This window comes from Homalodisca vitripennis, chromosome 1 (genome assembly GCF_021130785.1).
Source record: "Homalodisca vitripennis isolate AUS2020 chromosome 1, UT_GWSS_2.1, whole genome shotgun sequence".
In the NCBI taxonomy this organism is placed as follows: Eukaryota; Metazoa; Arthropoda; class Insecta; order Hemiptera; family Cicadellidae; genus Homalodisca; species Homalodisca vitripennis.
Genome location: NC_060207.1, coordinates 25,990,996 through 26,012,673, shown reverse-complemented (window position 1 = coordinate 26,012,673; position 21,678 = coordinate 25,990,996).

Here is a 21,678-nt window from a genome sequence, read left to right as displayed (position 1 = left end):
CATTAATAAATAAATTAGTAGTTCGTAGATTTATTCAAACCAGTATTTTACAATATATTGTAGTCTTTTTGCAACGATTGTTAGGCGTTGGAAGTTTCTTAGAGTGTTAAAGTCAATATAGCTACTAATAGCAGAGTATGAACTGATTTTGTAAATTTGGACAGCTTTTAAATTGGAGCTTATGTAAACTGACCTGATAAACTCTGTAGCCAAGGAAAGTCTGCAGTAGTAGGGATAAATTCAGACGATGCGATATTTCGGACATTGTTTTCATGATTATACTTTTATTACACGCTATAGTATTGTGTTTTCTATAATTTAAAAAGTAATGACGAAGATAATAAAATACTTTTAACAAGATCACAGGTAAAAAATTTAGTGATTAAGAGTTTTAATGATTTTATATTACCTAACCTACAAAATATAATACACATTCCTAAATTGTTTAGTGTGTTCTATGCTATTTCTATCTCATCCCAAAAAATTATCTTGTTGATAACTATAGCCATTCCTACGTCGTGAATGACTAAACAGCGAATAGAAAGCGAAGAAGGATTAATTGTAAAAGCGAGAATTGGGGTGGACTGAATTATGATAAACATTAAAGTTGGACAGTCCCTTCATATAATTAACACCGTGGGGGGAGAGGGGGAGGGTATTAGGGACCGAGGCTGGAAATTATCAACAGCAAATACATTACATAAGGTCTATATGTTGTACCGTTGACGCAAAATTTTACTTTTTATGTTAGTAGATATTTAATTTTAGATCCGTTCCGTTCTTCCTTTTTACCCTTTGCTGTCTAACTTTTTAAAACTGTGAACATTTTGTTATAACTATTCAATGTACCTATTCATGGCCTTATTACTTTGGTAGATCTACGTTAAGTAAAATCCAGCTCATAAGAATTGAATTACAAGATAAAGTCAAATTTATCTAACTTTAATGTAAAACCAATAAATTTAGAAAAAATGTTGTTTAGTAGTTCCTTTATTGAATGTTCCTGTATATTTGGATCGATGCGTTTTTTGAAGATTCTGTTTTTTCTCTGGTCCTAAAGACTCAAAAGCTTCAAAGGTGTAAAGTTTCCCCCACATTACTCGGCTGGAACCCCGCCCTTTGGTCAAAGAAATTATCCTGGATTAACTTTTTATGGATAGATTTGTTACTTCTACAGTTTTACGGTTTAAATGTTTTTACGGTTAAAATACTTTAATCAGAGCATCAGTTCTACTTTCAATTAAAATGTATGTATGCATTATGTTGCTACAGTGGTCGTCAAAGAAATCTTTCATCTCAGGGGCTCAGCAATCGGTCCGATTGATCTCTATACCTTGGAATTAATTTTAGAACGTCCATACGGATTCTAAAACAGGTCCAATATGAATTGCGTACGTAATTGAGATGATACAATTTCAAAATTTCACAGCTAGTTTAAAAACCGCCTTTCTTTTAGAATATCTGAACAGAAGGCAGAACAAGAAAAATATTTGTTTTTATGCATCTAAAAGAAGTCAAACTACTTAAATTGATAGTTGTGCCATAGTTAAATTTTACTTTGCATCAAGCGTGAGGATTATATCAGGGTAAGCACGAAAGTTCTCTGGTTTTTGTGTAACTATTAATTACGACTAATTGAGGGCTCTAGAAGCTGACCCATCGCAAACCACTCGAGGAATTGCGAAGGCTTCAGTCACCATTTAGTTTAGATGGTTTAAAACATATTGAAAAGGTGAAAAAGCCCGACAAGTGGTAGCCCCTAGACTTGGACTATCGACAGAAATTGTCACGTTGCTAGGTCTGTTATACTTTCCGTTTCTGGATCGAACTGATGAAAAGTGGATACTGTTCGTGTAACCGGAGACGTTCGGGACAGTCTTAGGACGTTGACGAGCCTGCAAAGCACTTCCCAAAGGCGGAAACCCACCAAAGGAAGACTATAGTTACAGTATTGTGGTCTGCGGTCGGCGTGATCCACTAAAATGTTTTACAACCTGGTCAAACCATCGCAACAAAGTCCTATTTTGAGGAAATTGACGAAATGTACCGAAGATTGCGTGACCAGCAGCCGGCACTGGTCAACAAAAGAGGTCCAATCCTGCTCGCTACGACAACGCCAGTCAGCACGTTGCACAAATTACCGTCCAAAAATTGAACGACGAAGTTCCCCCCACCATACTCCTCAGACCTCTCACCAACCGACTACTACCTTTTCGAGCACTTCGATAACTTTCTCATCGGTAGAACCTTTGCTAATCGGCACCAGGCAAAAACGGCTTTCATCGGCTTCATCGAATCTCGAGCAAGAAATATTTATTCTGACTTAATCGAGCGACTTCTAGTATGTTCTAGTATGTTTGAAACACGTGCTTATTATGTTGGCGCTTATTTAAATTGAATCAAGTGAGTATTACTGAAGATATGCATTTTGAATATTTTCTATTCCCTGAGAACTTTTGTACCAACCTAATACTATATATATATATATATATATATATATATATATATATATATATATATATATATGTATACAACTTGAAGTTTTCTTGTTATTTTAATTGCAATTATTTCAAGTAGTAACTCATTATAGAAATAATACAATGTATTTAAGTTACTTTTCATTAATAGTTGTTACTTGTACATTAATTTAACTTACGTCACTCTGTAAACACTTTACATCCTTATTTGCCAATAACTCCTACTGGAGTGATTAAATTTTAAAATGTTTTCCACATTCGGGGAAAGCATCTTCGAGGGTCTTTATTATGTAACTCAGCTAAAATCCGATGTCACCACCTTAGTTACACATTAATGAACGCACGTGTGAAAAGGAAAAAAAAAACACGTTGGAATATAAATACGGCAAGCCTTTTTTATGTATTATTTTCAGTCCAATAACACAATGCAGTATACAAAGTTAAAGTGTACAGTTGGTGTTTCTGTGTTAAAGCCAAAGAGGAAACTGTCAAATAACTTTGCTGACGCTTACATTAAAAGTTAGCGATCGCTGTATTCTTTGTTCCTTTCTGTATAATTCACAAATCCCTTTCATTCGACAAGCAGTTGTATTTGCTCTGTAGTCTATATTGCTACTAGCACCAAGAAAATCTAAAATTGTTAGTGAAAAACAATAGATGCAGCCATTTCCAAACAATCATGCAACTATTGTAGTATTTATTTAAAATGTTTTCTTATCATTTATTATATTACACTGAATGTGGACTTGAAAATCCAAATTATATAAAATAAAATGAACTCAGATTATGAAACTAAATATAAATAAACTAAATAATTAATTTTCGTGTAAGAAAATGTGCACTGTCTAACGCAAATCTAAAAAGTTAACGTTTGGAACTTTTAATACCAATAATTTTTCAAGACATCAATTTTCCATTGGAAAAAAGGTTTATTTCAGAAAATTTTTTATAATTTACGTTTTTTACGATACCTTTTCTTATAATGTATCAAAGAAAGTAAAAATAACAACTGAAATTAATTATCCTTTTTTATTAAGAGAGCAGAAATGTTTACTCACTGCATGCTCACTGGATAATTGCCTATTCCAGTCCATCATTCTCCTGACTACCCACACCCACTGTGGACTAATGGCACTACCCGACTGTTTATCATAATTGCGTTTACCCAGATTCCCCCACAGTTAATCACTCATTTTACCCTATAGTCGCTGCTTGTTCATTCAGGATAGAGAATTTTCTACTATCGATAACTTTTGTTGTTTTTTGTCCATTAGAGTAAGGCAACATTTATTTGTTGAGAAATTATTTAGGTTCACGACACTTCGTACATAAAACAATGTTTTTGTGGTTGTCTCAGCTGAAAATCGTCAAAACAGTAGCAATAATTGTTGGGGAAGTGACCTAAAATTGTGAGTGGCCTTTTCTTTCTTTCTTCTTAAAAAAATGAAGAGGTCAATCCCCTTTTAAGTCTATTACTGCCTGTCCTCATGAGTTACTGGCCTGTGCGATGATCTTATCAAACAAATTAAGGAGGAGAGTAGATAAAGTCACAGGCAGGATTTGAACCTGCACTACAAAAATTGCATGTTGTGTTTTTCTGAATAATTTTATGTTGGTTATGACCCCATTAGGATGAACAAATTAAGAATTTAAAATCATATATTTTGAAAAACAAATTATTTTGTAATAACTATTTTAATAATTTGAAGATTTCAATTTTTGTAAGATGATTTACGAACGAGTCTGATGTTAAATAGTCACCAAACGCATTTTGCATAAATTAACCTTAAAAACCATTAACCCTTTGCTGTGCATCCAGTTATAAATTTCTGTAACCTAGCCAGCTCTACCTAAAACCTAACGATGTTCCAACTGCACTACATGGGGGGGGTACTTTTATTTGAAATGGAACAATTTAAAACCATGATAAAACCTAACTACTGTTATAGAAAAAGGCGGTTAACACAAAAAATGATAACGCAAAAGCATATTTATTCTGTTTAATCACCATTATCTAAGTATCTTTCATTAAATCTACATTGTGACCTTGAGTGATATAACACGTAGTATCCACAAATATCACAGAGAAGTCATAACAACTGATGTACACAACCATCGGAGAAAGGTAGTAAGTAGAATAATTCGGCCCATATTGTAGAGCTATCGAGTGGACCCGAACCGGTTCTCCTGCTTCCGCTAACATGTCTTGTCTCGGAGATAACATCAGTACTAGCCTCCCTCCGAGATACCGGAGATGACTCATTAGATTGGAAGATATATTGGCACCGGAGATTGTACTGAGTGAAATGTTTATGACTGGAGTCGGCTCAGCAGAGATTGTGTGTATCTAAGCAGTTAAGTGATACCGATTACTTCTAATCTCTGATATAAATAACAGGGCGGAGATCAGCTGACCGATGGAAAGTAGTTCCTGGGTGTATAAAATACTGGGGACCGAAGTATTTAAAATTCCATGCATTCATAGTTAAAATTCTGCTAGTCTAGCAGTATCTATATGCTGCCCCATTATTACACTTTAAATTGAGTTCTCTGTCATATCCAATTTCAATCAAATATTCAAAATTTTACAATTGTTTGTATAAATACTTTTCAGACTGAATCACTAGGACTACACTTACTGTCTTATCACAAAAAACGAAACCCCAAGACGACTATATATTATGTATTATATACCCTAAATGAATTACAATTTTGAAAGCTGAAGTCATTAGTTCTGTATACGTCTGGTTTGTATGAGCCAGGAAGGTTTTAAAATAAATCCTATCCCCTTTGAAGTACTACTTAAGCAAATTACGTCTCTATACAACAAATAAATCATTTCCTTTACTGATATTTATTTCATATAATCACTAAAGGAAATTGATATACTTACTTTAACCATATTACAGCCGTATTTTATGTGGTACTAATTCAAGATGGCACAAATTTATTCTTTAAATTTCTACAATACCTCATGGAATCTGTATAACATATAAAAGTTTTTCAGTTTTTAGGGGTGGTAACTATAATTTCTTTTTAAGCACCCTAAAACGTACAGTCTCACCTTAAAATAGTTTTTGGCTTTCCAATATACTTTAATCGATACTAAAATTCTAATTCTGAATACTAGCTTAATTCACTACAAATTTAAAGTAATTTGCTTACAAGTATAATTATGTTATATTATGTGATTATGTTTATAGCTTTTACCGTTTTTAAGTCCAGTCTGATATTCAGATATCATCAATCCATCTAATAAATGTGTCTTTTTAATAAACCAGACATACAGAGCAGTATCGATATTAAATATGTAGTCTTATTTGTGCCTGAACGAATTCTGGTGTATTCCAAGTTATTAGCATTTCAAATGGAAAGGATGCTACAGTAGTAAGGAAGACATAAAGTCCTGGTCCGGGGCCAAACCCTTGTTTATCTCTTACTCACTTTTACATACTCACTGAATACGACAGGCAGTTATCTGTACAGGTGGAGAGAACACTGCAGTAGTAAGGAAGACATAAAGTCCTGGTCCGGTGCCAAACCCTTGTTTATCTCCTACTCACTTTTACATACTCACTGAATTCGACAGACAGTTATCTGTCCAGGTGGTGAGAACACTACAGTAGTAAGGAAGACATAAAGTCCTGGTCCGGTGCCAAACCCTTGTTTATCTCCTACTCACTTTTACATACTCACTGAATACGACAGGCAGTTATCTGTACAGGTGGAGAGAACACTGCAGTAGTAAGGAAGACATAACGTCCTGGTCCGGTGCCAAACCCTTGTTTATCTCTTACTCACTTTTACATACTCACTGAATACGACAGACAGTTATCTGTACAGGTGGAGAGAACACTGCAGTAGTAAGGAAGACATAAAGTCCTGGTCCGGTGCCAAACCCTTGTTTATCTCTTACTCACTTTTACATACTCACTGAATACGACAGGCAGTTATCTGTACAGGTGGAGAGAACACTGCAGTAGTAAGGAAGACATAAAGTCCTGGTCCGGTGCCAAACCCTTGTTTATCTCCTACTCACTTTTACATACTCACTGAATACGACAGACAGTTATCTGTCCAGGTGGTGAGAACACTACAGTAGTAAGGAAGACATAAAGTCCTGGTCCGGTGCCAAACCCTTGTTTATCTCCTACTCACTTTTACATACTCACTGAATACGACAGACAGTTATCTGTCCAGGTGGTGAGAACACTACAGTAGTAAGGAAGACATAAAGTCCTGGTCCGGTGCCAAACCCTTGTTTATCTCCTACTCACTTTTACATACTCACTGAATACGACAGGCAGTTATCTGTACAGGTGGAGAGAACACTGCAGTAGTAAGGAAGACATAACGTCCTGGTCCGGTGCCAAACCCTTGTTTATCTCTTACTCACTTTTACATACTCACTGAATACGACAGACAGTTATCTGTACAGGTGGAGAGAACACTGCAGTAGTAAGGAAGACATAAAGTCCTGGTCCGGTGCCAAACCCTTGTTTATCTCTTACTCACTTTTACATACTCACTGAATACGACAGGCAGTTATCTGTACAGGTGGAGAGAACACTGCAGTAGTAAGGAAGACATAAAGTCCTGGTCCGGTGCCAAACCCTTGTTTATCTCCTACTCACTTTTACATACTCACTGAATACGACAGACAGTTATCTGTCCAGGTGGTGAGAACACTACAGTAGTAAGGAAGACATAAAGTCCTGGTCCGGTGCCAAACCCTTGTTTATCTCCTACTCACTTTTACATACTCACTGAATACGACAGGCAGTTATCTGTACAGGTGGAGAGAACACTGCAGTAGTAAGGAAGACATAACGTCCTGGTCCGGTGCCAAACCCTTGTTTATCTCTTACTCACTTTTACATACTCACTGAATACGACAGGCAGTTATCTGTACAGGTGGAGAGAACACTGCAGTAGTAAGGAAGACATAAAGTCCTGGTCCGGTGCCAAACCCTTGTTTATCTCTTACTCACTTTTACATACTCACTGAATACGACAGGCAGTTATCTGTACAGGTGGAGAGAACACTGCAGTAGTAAGGAAGACATAACGTCCTGGTCCGGTGCCAAACCCTTGTTTATCTCTTACTCATTTTTACATACTCACTGAATACGACAGGCAGTTATCTGTACAGGTGGAGAGAACACTACAGTAGTAAGGAAGACATAAAGTCCTGGTCCGGTGCCAAACCCTTGTTTATCTCCTACTCACTTTTATATACTCACTGAATACGACAGACAGTTATCTGTCCAGGTGGTGAGAACACTACAGTAGTAAGGAAGACATAAAGTCCTGGTCCGGTGCCAAACCCTTGTTTATCTCCTACTCACTTTTACATACTCACTGAATACGACAGGCAGTTATCTGTACAGGTGGAGAGAACACTGCAGTAGTAAGGAAGACATAACGTCCTGGTCCGGTGCCAAACCCTTGTTTATCTCCTACTCACTTTTACATACTCACTGAATACGACAGGCAGTTATCTGTACAGGTGGAGATAACACTGCAGTAGTAAGGAAGACATAAAGTCCTGGTCCGGTGCCAAACCCTTGTTTATCTTCTACTCACTTTTACATACTCACTGAATACGACAGGCAGTTATCTGTACAGGTGGAGAGATATCACTGCAGTAGTAAGGAAGACATAAAGTCCTGGTCCGGTGCCAAACCCTTGTTTATCTCCTACTCACTTTTACATACTCACTGAATACGGCAGGCAGTTATCTGTACAGGTGGAGATAACACTGCAGTAGTAAGGAAGACATAACGTCCTGGTCCGGTGCCAAACCCTTGTTCATCTCCTACTCACTTTTATATACTCACTGAATACGACAGGCAGTTATCTGTCCAGGTGGTGAGAACACTACAGTAGTAAGGAAGACATAAAGTCCTGGTCCGGTGCCAAACCCTTGTTTATCTCCTACTCACTTTTACATACTCACTGAATACGACAGGCAGTTATCTGTACAGGTGGAGAGAACACTGCAGTAGTAAGGAAGACATAACGTCCTGGTCCGGTGCCAAACCCTTGTTTATCTCCTACTCACTTTTACATACTCACTGAATACGACAGGCAGTTATCTGTACAGGTGGAGATAACACTGCAGTAGTAAGGAAGACATAAAGTCCTGGTCCGGTGCCAAACCCTTGTTTATCTTCTACTCACTTTTACATACTCACTGAATACGACAGGCAGTTATCTGTACAGGTGGAGATATCACTGCAGTAGTAAGGAAGACATAAAGTCCTGGTCCGGTGCCAAACCCTTGTTTATCTCCTACTCACTTTTACATACTCACTGAATACGGCAGGCAGTTATCTGTACAGGTGGAGATAACACTGCAGTAGTAAGGAAGACATAACGTCCTGGTCCGGTGCCAAACCCTTGTTCATCTTCTACTCACATATATGTGCTCACTGACAGGAAGTATCCTTCAAGGTGATTCGCAGAGATTCTCCACAATAATGACTTTCTGCAAGAGTGTTTCTTACTACGTAATTTATCATCACAGGTAGTGTATTCATTTGTTACAACGCTTTCCTAAATAAGTATTCATTTTGTTAATTAAACTACGATCACCACAAAAAACTTCAAAAACATTACATTATAAATAATGTATTATCTTACTTTGCTTGCACAAAGTAAATGTTTAATGACGTATTTGTGATGGTTACTAACATAACGGGACCCGAAGGCCAAACGTGTGACAAATACATATAACTGGTGTACTGTTTTTGCGGATGGTGAATTGCAAAGATCTACTTCAAGACACTTTAAAGTCCTGGCCTCCTTTGGGAAGCATATATTATACAATATATTATAATTTTCAGTTATTTTCCCAATTGATCTTATAATATATGGTATGTTTCTTCGTTAATTATTAACTTTTACATCAACCTTCCACAGAATCCTTGTATGTACGTTCGTATGGACAAGTGTTGAAGAAACGCCAATATTGTGTAGCAAGTTTTATAAAACATCTTCAAAAAATATCTTAGACAGAAAATGATTATTAAAAACTAGCGGTTGTCGCATTTCTAAAGGTAATTTGGTGTAAACGATGATACATTACCGAGTGTTACATGCATTATGGCAAGACATGCGTTTTGTGATTACATGAAAAATCTGTTAATTATAATGTTTTGTATCTTTGAAAAATGTAATTAAAGTTTAGAATAAAAAGTTTAACTAATGTAAATAACACGCGTGCGTATGATATACACGCAGGATAAGTTTGGCGTAAGAAAATAAAATATAATACGTACAAATCTATCAATATTCGTTTTTGAAACCAATTTCAGCTAAAAATAATAGATACAATTTTCTAAAATAATGTTGAAGTTTCATTGACTTTGTAATTTATGGAACTGGAGCCATATACTTTGTTTACTGTATTATCTGTTTTTATGTATATTCTCTATGTCTTGTTTTAGGTATTTCTGATGTTTCTGTAGTATTAATATTTCGAATGTTACTAATATAAACAATACACTTTCAATTTTGATAAAAATATTGCATTTAAACTTACACAAACAAGGATGAATATATTTGTTTCAGATTTAACTGTTTAACGGTAACAAGGTAAATTATATTTGTACAAATAATCAAGCTGTATGTTATTCAGTAGTAGTAAAGCTTAAACCATTAATCAAGAACAACACAGAGACCTAGTCCATAATGTTTCTGATTTATAGCAGATGTCAGAGCAAAAACTGTTCACTTATCAAACGCCAGTGATAACCTATAAAACATTAGTTATCAAATGACAGACCATAACTTCAAAATTCTCTTTTTGTGGTTCCATACGCAAAAACCCGTGAACTTAACAAAAACATTCGAGTGTTTGCCTTTCTGTCTATCGGGAGTGTTTTTTAATTCCGACTATAAATCAAATTGTACTATCATTTTATGTATGAGCGTCTTTGGTATACGCTTAATGACTGAAGTGGATTGAAAGAACTGAAACATTTCCCTAATATTTTTATTATTAAACACTTTAAAAAAATTATAAAACGTTTATTAAATGGAAGAAGAATAAATGTTGTTTCTGGTTGTAAATAGATCGTATATAGCCAAGCATTATGTAGTTCGAACGTGTGATTGTGATTCTCGTGACTTGTGCTCGCGACTTGCATTCTGTGCAGTGACAACGCCTGTACTAGACTCCAAGCAGCTTTCGGGTATGTTTGTACCTTTTTCTTTCCACTCTTTTCTTCTTTCTGTTCTTTTTTTGTATGTACTAATACCTTACCCACCTGACGAAGAGGATACATTTCAATCCTCGAAACTTGGTGTTATAGCTTTTATAACATATAACGCTGGCAAATGTCTGAAACCCTGTTATCCTTCCAAACCTCCATCTTTAATAACAAGCTTTAAACAACGAAAACAAATTTATTTTATATTTTTACTTGTCACATACACTTTTAAGATGAATTATTTTTCCAGTAACAAGATTTAAAAAAGAATATAAAAATATTATACATGTTGCAGGTTCTTTAAAACAGTATATAAAATACAAATATGTAGGTTCTTAACATCGAAGTATATACTGCAGAATTATTCAATAAATTAATTCTAAATAACTTAGTTTTAAAGTGATATTTAAGCCCATCACGTGCATTTAAGAATTAATGATTCCAAAATGTGAAAAGCTGTTAATCGACAAGCGCAATTAATTATCGTCACATCAGCAACTATTTAAGCACTTCTCCCTGAGAGTCCCTGGAGGGTATCGAAAAATAAGTTTGCCAAAATTATCGAAAGTTGTGATGTTTATTCTCGTTTATTGTTGTTATTGTTAAAAAACCGAACATTTACTGATGCATATATAAAAGTTCCCATAATTGTGATTCTTCGTAAAAATAAATAGTGTCAAAATGGCGTTAAGAGTCAGGGTTAATGGAAATTCTTTTGAAACCGTGCTTTAAAGAACTAAAATACATGTTAGGCGAAGTTTTCAAATATTGCTGTCTTGCATTGACACCATCCGTGTAAACTTATTAAAGTCTGAGGAATTATACTAACGATAAACTGTATTCAAGTAAATAAAGGCGAAGTAGAACGGGATTTTTACGAAAATGATATTATATAGGCATATTTAAGTTCTGATAGTGATTTCTCTGTGTTCTGTATTTTCGGCCAAAGAGGTTTTTACTAGGGAACTATTGAGGTATATATTGATTTCAATGTTTCTTTTGATCACTATTTTATGGGCCTCGTAGAACTAGAATACGGTATAGAAATAGGAAAGTTCTTCCAATTATTGTTGAAATTAATGGGTATTCGTTCTTGGAGTTATACATCTTTCTTCTGTAGTTATTGCGATACAGAGATGGATAGCTTTATTAAAAAAATAATGAATAGAAACTAATATCATAGTAAATATACAGGGTGTCTCGTAACTCTGTGGACAAAAATATACCGTGTTATTGCTCAGGTCAAGACAAACATATTTCACCATATGAACATAGTGAGATGCTTAGTTTCCCATCTGTATGTCTGCATATTTTTTGTAAAAAAATTAACATCTTAAAAAGTAATAAATTAAATTATACCAAATTTGACTCAAATGTTTATAATAACAAGGCCAATTTTTGAAAAAAATATAATGAAATTTTCTTTAGTATTTTCATAACGGCGTCCATTAAAACTTTTAAACTTTGAATATTATAATAACTATCATTTTTATCAAACATTGCAAGAATAACAGTTTTAGAAAATTTTATCCAAAATATCATGACCCAAAAATGATTTAAATCGAATAATAAATAACTTATTTAAAGCAGATTTACTGTGTTAAGACATAACCCACATTGAGGTTCTCAGCGAATTGCCAACAATACTAGCTCGTAAAAAACGGCAGCTCTCAATGTGAGACATGCTTGGTCACAGTAAATCTGTTCTAAATAAGTTATTTAGTAACAGATTTAAATAAATTTGGTGTTATTTGATTGTACCGTTATTTAGTTTTACTTCTTATAATACGTATTTTCGCAACTCTGATACTTGTTACTGGCTAGTATAAGTTACATCCGATGTTCTTGGAACTAAATTCTTGACAAAATGATAACCTAATTGGCACGCGTATTAATTATTTCTCTCGGGAACTTTGTAGCTGCCGAACCTCGCTACCGAAGTAACACCTCGCGCGTCTTGTCCATAAGTAAAAATTTATATTTTCGTATCATAAGTTAGCCCTTCATGCGAGACATCAAATTTGAATGTAATGTAAAGTAAAATTATAACTTGTAAAGTAACTTAACTCTAATGTGTTTTATTTGCCAGATCAACTTGGATAATATTTGTGGCGATGTACTTCTGACGAGGTCACGTTGTCGTGATTATAAGTTTCCTCGATAAACGGCTAATACCGTCGCGATTTTGTTTTAGGAGAGTTGCAGTTTCGCTCTTCGAGCTCACTTCTTGAGTTCAAGCCCCAATTACTTTATGTTTTAGACTTACAGTCTACTAATATTCCCTTTTTCCGACTACAGCTGCATTGTCGAGCCAAGAATGCTGACGCCTGCGTTTGTGAGACAAGTTCATCGTAAAGGGAAGTTATTTTTACAGTTTTAATAATTATTAATTTCGAAGGTACAATCCATAGAACATTGGAATATTTAGACCCATCCCATGGTATCATATTTTAGTTCATTCATACTCTATTTGGCAGCAACGTGGCAATACTTTATTTTATTTTATCAACTAGAGGTGATTCTTTTATGTTTATTTGCAAAGATTAAACATATACGTAAACTTAGAATTTCAAGTAATCATTACTACGACCCCAGCGGTATCCAACCCCATGTGTATTTTAAGTTTTTAAGATATTCAAAGTTTAAAAGTTTTAATGGCCGCCATTTTGAAAATACTAAAGATAATGTTTATGATATTTTATCAGTAACTTGCACTGTTATCATAAATAAACATTTGAGCCAAATTTGGTATAGTTTAATTTAATTTTTAAGATGCTAATTTTTTAATACAAAACACATACAGAAAAACAGATGGGAAACTAAGCATCGGAGACCCATGTTCATATGGTGAAATGTGTTTGCCTTGACCTGAGCAATAAACGGTATATTTTTGTCCAGAGAGTTACGGGACACCCTGTATAACAACTTTCAACGTGATTTGCTTGTAAAATAGTGCAAGATCAATATAGATTCTGGCACATAATATTTGAAGAAGGAAAATTAGAACTAAAATTAGTCTTTAAACACGTTAGACCGAAAGCAGAATAAAGTACATTACAAAGTTATGAAACTAGTTCAATATTGGGTTCAAGTAACTTAAGTTCTACTACACATATTTACAGAGTCAATTTTTTTATATAGACAACGCACATTGGTGCTTGCACGAGTTCACGGCACCCGTGCGCTAATAATGCGGTTAGACAGGACCAACGGCAGCGAGGAGTCCGACACAGATCCCCGATATTGACTGTTTATATTACGGAAATGGGTTTGGCCAGCGGAATAAATGAATTATACATCGAATGAGAGCTCGATGAATAATTGTTAGGTATTACAGGATGCTCTCAATTAATACTAATCCGACCACGATTACTACATCGATGGTTGGTGAATACTGTATGATCGATGGTTGGTGTGTTTAATTTTCAAGTTAAGGTTAAATGACTCATCCATTTTAAGCTAATCGATGAAACCTCTGTTGAAATCCATTGGCCTTATATAGTGAGATGTGATGAGTCCAAGTGAATATTATGATTAGTACAATTGTACATGGGTAATATTAAATCGTATGTTGTGGTGAGTCGAAGTAAATGTTATGATTAGTATGACTTTGTATATGGTTAATATTGAATCGTATGTTGTGGTGAGACGAAGTTAGTGTTATGGTTAGTATGTTGTGGTGAGTCCACGTAAATGTTATGATTAGTATGATTTTGTATATGGGTAATATTGAATCGTATGTTGTGGTGAGACGAATTAAATGATATGATTAGTATGGCTTTGTATATGGTTAATATTGAAATAGTATGTTGTGGTGAGACGAATTAAATGATATGATTAGTATGACTTTGTATATGGACAATATTGAATCGCATGCTGTGGTGATGAGTCGAAGTGAATGATTAGTATGATTTTGTAAATGGGTAATATTGAATCGCATGCTGTGGTGATGAGACGAAGCGAATGATTAGTATGATTTTGTACATGGGTAATATTGAATCGCATGCTGTGGTGATGAGACGAAGCGAATGATTAGTATGATTTTGTAAATGGGTAATATTGAATCGCATGCTGTGGTGATGAGACGAAGCGAATGATTAGTATGATTTTGTACATGGGTAATATTGAATCGCATGCTGTGGTGATGAGACGAAGCGAATGATTAGTATGATTTTGTACATGGGTAATATTGAATCGCATGCTGTGGTGATGAGTCGAAGTGAATGATTAGTATGATTTTGTACATGGGTAATATTTAATCGCATGCTGTGGTGATGAGTCGAAGTGAATGATTAGTATGATTTTGTACATGGGTAATATTGAATCGTATGCTGTGGTGATGAGTCGAAGCGAATGATTAGTATGATTTTGTACATGGGTAATATTGAATCGCATGCTGTGGTGATGAGTCGAAGTGAATGATTAGTATGATTTTGTACATGGGTAATATTGAATCGCATGCTGTGGTGATGAGTCGAAGTGAATGATTAGTATGATTTTGTACATGGGTAATATTGAATCGCATGCTGTGGTGATGAGTCGAAGTGAATAATTAGTATGATTTCTACATGGGTAATATTGAATCGCATGCTGTGGTGATGAGTCGAAGTGAATGATTAGTATGATTTTGTACATGGGTAATATTGAATCGTATGCTGTGGTGATGAGTCGAAGTGAATAATTAGTATGTCTTTTACATGGGTAATATTGAATCGTATGTTGTGGTGAGTCGAAGTAAATGTTATGATTAGTATGACTTTGTACATAAGTAATATTGTATCGTATGTTGTGGTGAATCAAGTGAATATTTTCACAGAATTCAGTGTACAATTTTATTATGTACATAAAAAAAATAACTCTTATAGAGATACATACGTTTTTAAAGTTTTGTTAAAAACCTAATGGCCATTAATTTATATTTAATAAAAAAAGTTAATTGGTCATAGTCAATATTGATAAGTTGTATAGAGCTTAGCTTTTTAATTATTTACATTTGTTACTTTCAATTAATTTTAGATATATTTACTGTTATATAGTGTTAATGTATTAATATTAAAATATCATTTTGCTTATGTGCATTAAAATAGTAAAGTTTATGCTACTGTTTAGCTATACATATTTATCTTACAGTCAAGACTGACTTTGGCGATTGCAATACAATTACTTGTAGAAGTGTTCCAAGCAATAAAGACTTGATGATTAAATATTTACACATTTCATATATTGGTATGCATACATGCCGTATACGCACCGTTTCTACTGAACACTTTAATTAACTCCAGACTTTCCATTTCCCCTGAAAGCATTCCTGCCAGGCAGAATGTACAATTATATATAGTATTTATATATGTTTCCCTAATTGAATGTTACAGTAATATCTTGTAAAATGCACATTATAAATGCCATTTATGATGAACATTGTTGCTGTGGACTATACAACAAATTAAATGGAGGTAACTCTCATCTTTGTATGATAATAATAATTCCATCCGCGGCAGAACTAATCGTATTGTGCTTCGTATATCGTTACATGTATATGGGTTTCAACTTTGTCTTCACATTGCAGACTAAACGTGGCTATTACACATTACAAGTGTGCCTGTCCAGTGAAGTTCACATTGCAGACTAAACGTGGTTATTAAACATTACGAATGAGCTTGTCTACTGCAGTACACATTGCAGACTAAACGTGGTTATTAAACATTACGAATGTGCCTGTCTAGTGCAGTACACATTGCAGACTAAACGTGGTTATTAAACATTACGAATGAGCTTGTCTACTGCAGTACACATTGCAGACTAAACGTGGTTATTACACATTACAAGTGTGCCTGTCCAGTGAAGTTCACATTGCAGACTAAACTTTGTTATTACACATTACGAATGTGCCTGTCTACTGCAGTACACATTGCAGACTAAACTTGGTTATTAAAAATTACGAATGAGCTTGTCTACTGCAGTTCACATTGCAGACTAAACGTGGCTATTACACAATACAAGTGTGCCTGTCCAGTGCAGTTCACATTGCAGACTAAACTTGGTTATTAAACATTACAAATGAGCTTGTCTAGTGCAGTTCACATTGCAGACTAAACGTGGTTATTACACATTACAAGTGTGCTTGTCTAGTGCAGTTCACATTGCAGACTAAACGTGGTTATTAAACATTACGAATGAGCTTGTCTACTGCAGTACACATTGCAGACTTAAACGTGGTTACACATTAAGAGTGTGCCTGTCTAGTGCAGTTCACATTGCAGACTAAACGTGGTTATTACACATTACAAGTGTGCCTGTCCAGTGAAGTTCACATTGCAGGACTAAACTTGGTTATTAAACATTACGAATGAGCTTGTCTACTGCAGTACACATTGCAGACTAAACGTGGTTATTACACATTACAAGTGTGCCTGTCCAGTGAAGTTCACATTGCAGACTAAACTTGGTTATTAAACATTACGAATGAGCTTGTCTACTGCAGTACACATTGCAGACTAAACGTGGTTATTACACATTACGAATGAGCTTGTCTAGTGCAGTACACATTGCAGACTAAACGTGGTTATTACACATTACATGTGTGCCTGTCTAAGTGCAGTTCACATTACAGACTAAACGTGCTTATTACACATTATAATGTGCCTGTCTAGTGCAGTACACATTGCAGACTAAACGTGGTTATTAAACATTACGAATGAGCTTGTCTAGTGCAGTACACATTGCAGACTAAACGTGGTTATTAAACATTACGAATGAGCTTGTCTACTGCAGTACACATTGCAGATACACAATACAAGTAACAATGCATGTGGTGCAGTTCACATTGCAGACTTAGTGAAGTACAATTAAACATTAAACAAGAGTGTGCCTGTCCAGTGCAGTTATTACACATTGCAGTTACATTAAAATTGTGCCTGTCCAGTGCAGTTCACATTGCAGACTAAACGTGGTTATTACACATTACAAGTGTGCCTGTCCAGTGCAGTTCACATTGCAGACTAAACGTGGTTATTACATTACACAATACAAGTGTGCCTGTCCAAGTGCAGTTCACATTGCAGACTAAACGTGGCTATTACACATTACAAGTGTGCCTGTCCAGTGCAGTTTCACATTGCAAGACTAAACGTGCTATTACACAATACAAGTGTGCCTGTCCTAGTGCAGTTCACATGCAGACTAAACGTGCTATTACACATTACAAGTGTGCTGTCCAGTGCAGTTCACATTGCAGACTAAACGTGGCTATTGCAAATTACAAGTGTGCCTGTCCAGTGCAGTTCACATTGCAGACTAAAACGTGGTTATTACACATTACAAGTGTGCCTGTCAAGTGCAGTTCACATTGCAGACTAAACGTGGCTAAAACACAATACAAGTGTGCCTGTCCAGTGCAGTTCACATTGCAGACTAAACGTGGCTATTACACAATACAAGTGTGCTGTCCAGTGCAGTTCACATTGCAGACTAAACGTGGCTTATTACACAATTACAAGTGTGCCTGTCCAGTGCAGTTCACATTGCAGAGCTAAAACGTGGTTATTACACATTACAAGTGTGCCTGTCCAGTGCAGTTCACATTGCAGACTAAACGTGGTTATTACACATTACAAGTGTGCCTGTCCAGTGAAGTTCACATTGCGGACTAAACGTGGTTATTAAACATTACGAATGTGCCTGTCTAGTGCAGTACACATTGTAGACTAAACTTGTTATTAAACATTACAATGAGCTTGTCTACTGCAGTACACATTGCAGACTAAACGTGGCTATTACACAATACAAGTGTGCCTGTCCAGTGCAGTTCACATTGCAGACTAAACGTGCTATTACACATTACAAGTGTGCCTGTCCAGTGCAGTTCACATTGCAGACTAAACGTGGTTATTACACATTACAAGTGTGCCTGTCCAGTGCAGTTCACATTGCAGACTAAACGTGGTTATTACACATTACAAGTGTGCCTGTCCAGTGCAGTTCACATTGCAGACTAAACGTGGTTATTACACATTACAAGTGTGCCTGTCCAGTGCAGTTCACATTGCAGACTAAAACGTGGTTATTACACAATTACAAGTGTGCCTGTCAAGTGCAGTTCACATTGCAGACTAAACGTGGCTATTACACAATACAAGTGTGCCTGTCCAGTGCAGTTCACATTGCAGACTAAACGTGGCTATTACACAATACAAGTGTGCCTGTCTAGTGCAGTTCACATTGCAGACTAAACGTGGCTATTACACATTACAAGTGTGCCTGTCCAGTGCAGTTCACATTGCAGACTAAACGTGGTTATTGCAAATTACAAGTGTGCCTGTCCAGTGCAGTTCACATTGCAGACTAAACGTGGTTATTACACTTACAAGTGTGCCTGTCAAGTGCAGTTCACATTGCAGACTAAACGTGGCTATTACACAATACAAGTGTGCCTGTCCAGTGCAGTTCACATTGCAGACTAAACGTGGCTATTAAACATTACGAATGAGCTTGTCTACTGCAGTACACATTGCAGACTAAACGTGGTTATTACACATTACAAGTGTGCCTGTCCAGTGAAGTTCACATTGCAGACTAAACTTGGTTATTAAACATTACGAATGAGCTTGTCTACTGCAGTACACATTGCAGACTAAACTTGGTTATTAAAAATTACGAATGAGCCTGTCTACTGCAGTACACATTGCAGACTAAACGTGGTTATTACACATTACAACGTGCTTGTCTAGTGCTATACACATTGCAGATTAAACGTGGCCGTTACACATTAAGAGTGTGTCTGTCTAGTGATGTAGACATTACAGACTAAACATTGCTATTACACACTAAGAGTGTGTCTGTCTAGTGCTATACACATTGCAGATTAAACGTGGCCGTTACACATTAAGAGTGTGTCTGTCTAGTGATGTAGACATTACAGACTAAACATTGCTATTACACACTAAGAGTGTGTCTGTCTAGTGCTATACACATTGCAGATTAAACGTGGCCGTTACACATTAAGAGTGTGTCTGTCTAGTGATGTAGACATTACAGACTAAACATTGCTATTACACACTAAGAGTGTGTCTGTCTAGTGCTATACACATTGCAGATTAAACGTGGCCGTTACACATTAAGAGTGTGTCTGTCTAGTGATGTAGACATTACAGACTAAACATTGCTATTACGCACTAAGAGTGTGTCTGTCTAGTGCTATACACATTGCAGATTAAACGTGGCCGTTACGGACATTAAGAGTGTGTCTGTCTAGTGATGTAGACATTGCAGACTAAACGTGGTTATTACACGTTACAACATGCTTGTCTAGTGCTATACACATTGCAGATTAAACGTGGCCGTTACGGACATTAAGAGTGTGTCTGTCTAGTGATGTAGACATTACAGACTAAACATTGCTATTACACACTAAGAGTGTGTCTGTCTAGTGCTATACACATTGCAGATTAAACGTGGCCGTTACGGACTAAGAGTGTGTCTGTCTAGTGAGGTACACATTGCAGACTAAACGTGGTTATTACACGTTACAACGTGCTTGTCTAGTGCTATACACATTGCAGATTAAACGTGGCCGTTACACATTAAGAGTGTGTCTGTCTAGTGATGTAGACATTACAGACTAAACATTGCTATTACACACTAAGAGTGTGTCTGTCTAGTGCTGTACAAATTGCAGACTTAACATGGCTGTTACACATTAAGAGTGTGTCTGTCTAGTGATGTAGACATTACAGACTAAACATTGCTATTACACACTAAGAGTGTGTCTGTCTAGTGCTATACACATTGCAGATTAAACGTGGCCGTTACGGACTAAGAGTGTGTCTGTCTAGTGAGGTACACATTGCAGACTAAACGTGGTTATTACACGTTACAACGTGCTTGTCTAGTGCTATACACATTGCAGATTAAACGTGGCCGTTACGGACTAAGAGTGTGTCTGTCTAGTGATGTAGACATTACAGACTAAACATTGCTATTACACACTAAGAGTGTGTCTGTCTAGTGCTGTACACATTGCAGATTAAACGTGGCCGTTACGGACTAAGAGTGTGTCTGTCTAGTGAGGTAGACATTGCAGACTAAACGTGGTTATTACACGTTACAACGTGCTTGTCTAGTGCTATACACATTGCAGATTAAACGTGGCCGTTACGGACTAAGAGTGTGTCTGTCTAGTGAGGTACACATTGCAGACTAAACATTGCTATTACACACTAAGAATGTGTCTGTCTAGTGCTTTACAAATTGCAGACTTAATATGGCTGTTACACATTAAGAGTGTGTCTGTCTAATGATGTAGACATTACAGACTAAACATTGCTATTACACACTAAGAGTGTGCCTGTCTAGTGCTGTACAAATTGCAGACTTAACATGGCTGTTACACATTATGAGTGTGTCTGTCTAGTGCTGTACACAGTGTAGCGTCAAATACCATTCGTGCTGAAGAGGAATAAAGTCGAGAAAATCGGACGAGCTGATTTATAATATTACCATTGTTGAGAACTTCAGTCGTTCAGACTCTTTAGAAAGTTACTTTCGAACTCTTCAACTCCAACCTCTCACCTCATAATGCTCCCATCTCGCCCATTCTATATCTTCAGATTCCGATTTCTCTGACAAAGTTCCATTCTTTCTCTCGATATCAAAGGACTGAAGAGTTATTCAAAGTTTTTCAAACTAATAAACACGTCAATAACCTTGTTAATTTATTTTGATTTTATTTATAAAACGCATACGTTTAACCTAACATTGTTATATATGTAATATCTTTCTGAGATGACAACAAGTTATTGGGCATTCTCCATCATATAATTTACAAAAATAGAACAATACGTGTCGAGAACTGGATATCCTCATCAGGATGTCAAATTTTAAGAATACACAACACCTAAAAACTAGCTAATATGTAGAGAGGGACTCATCTAAGTGGTGGTTAACAACAAGTTATACTCGAAAATTTCAAGTATGTATCTGAGGCTCCA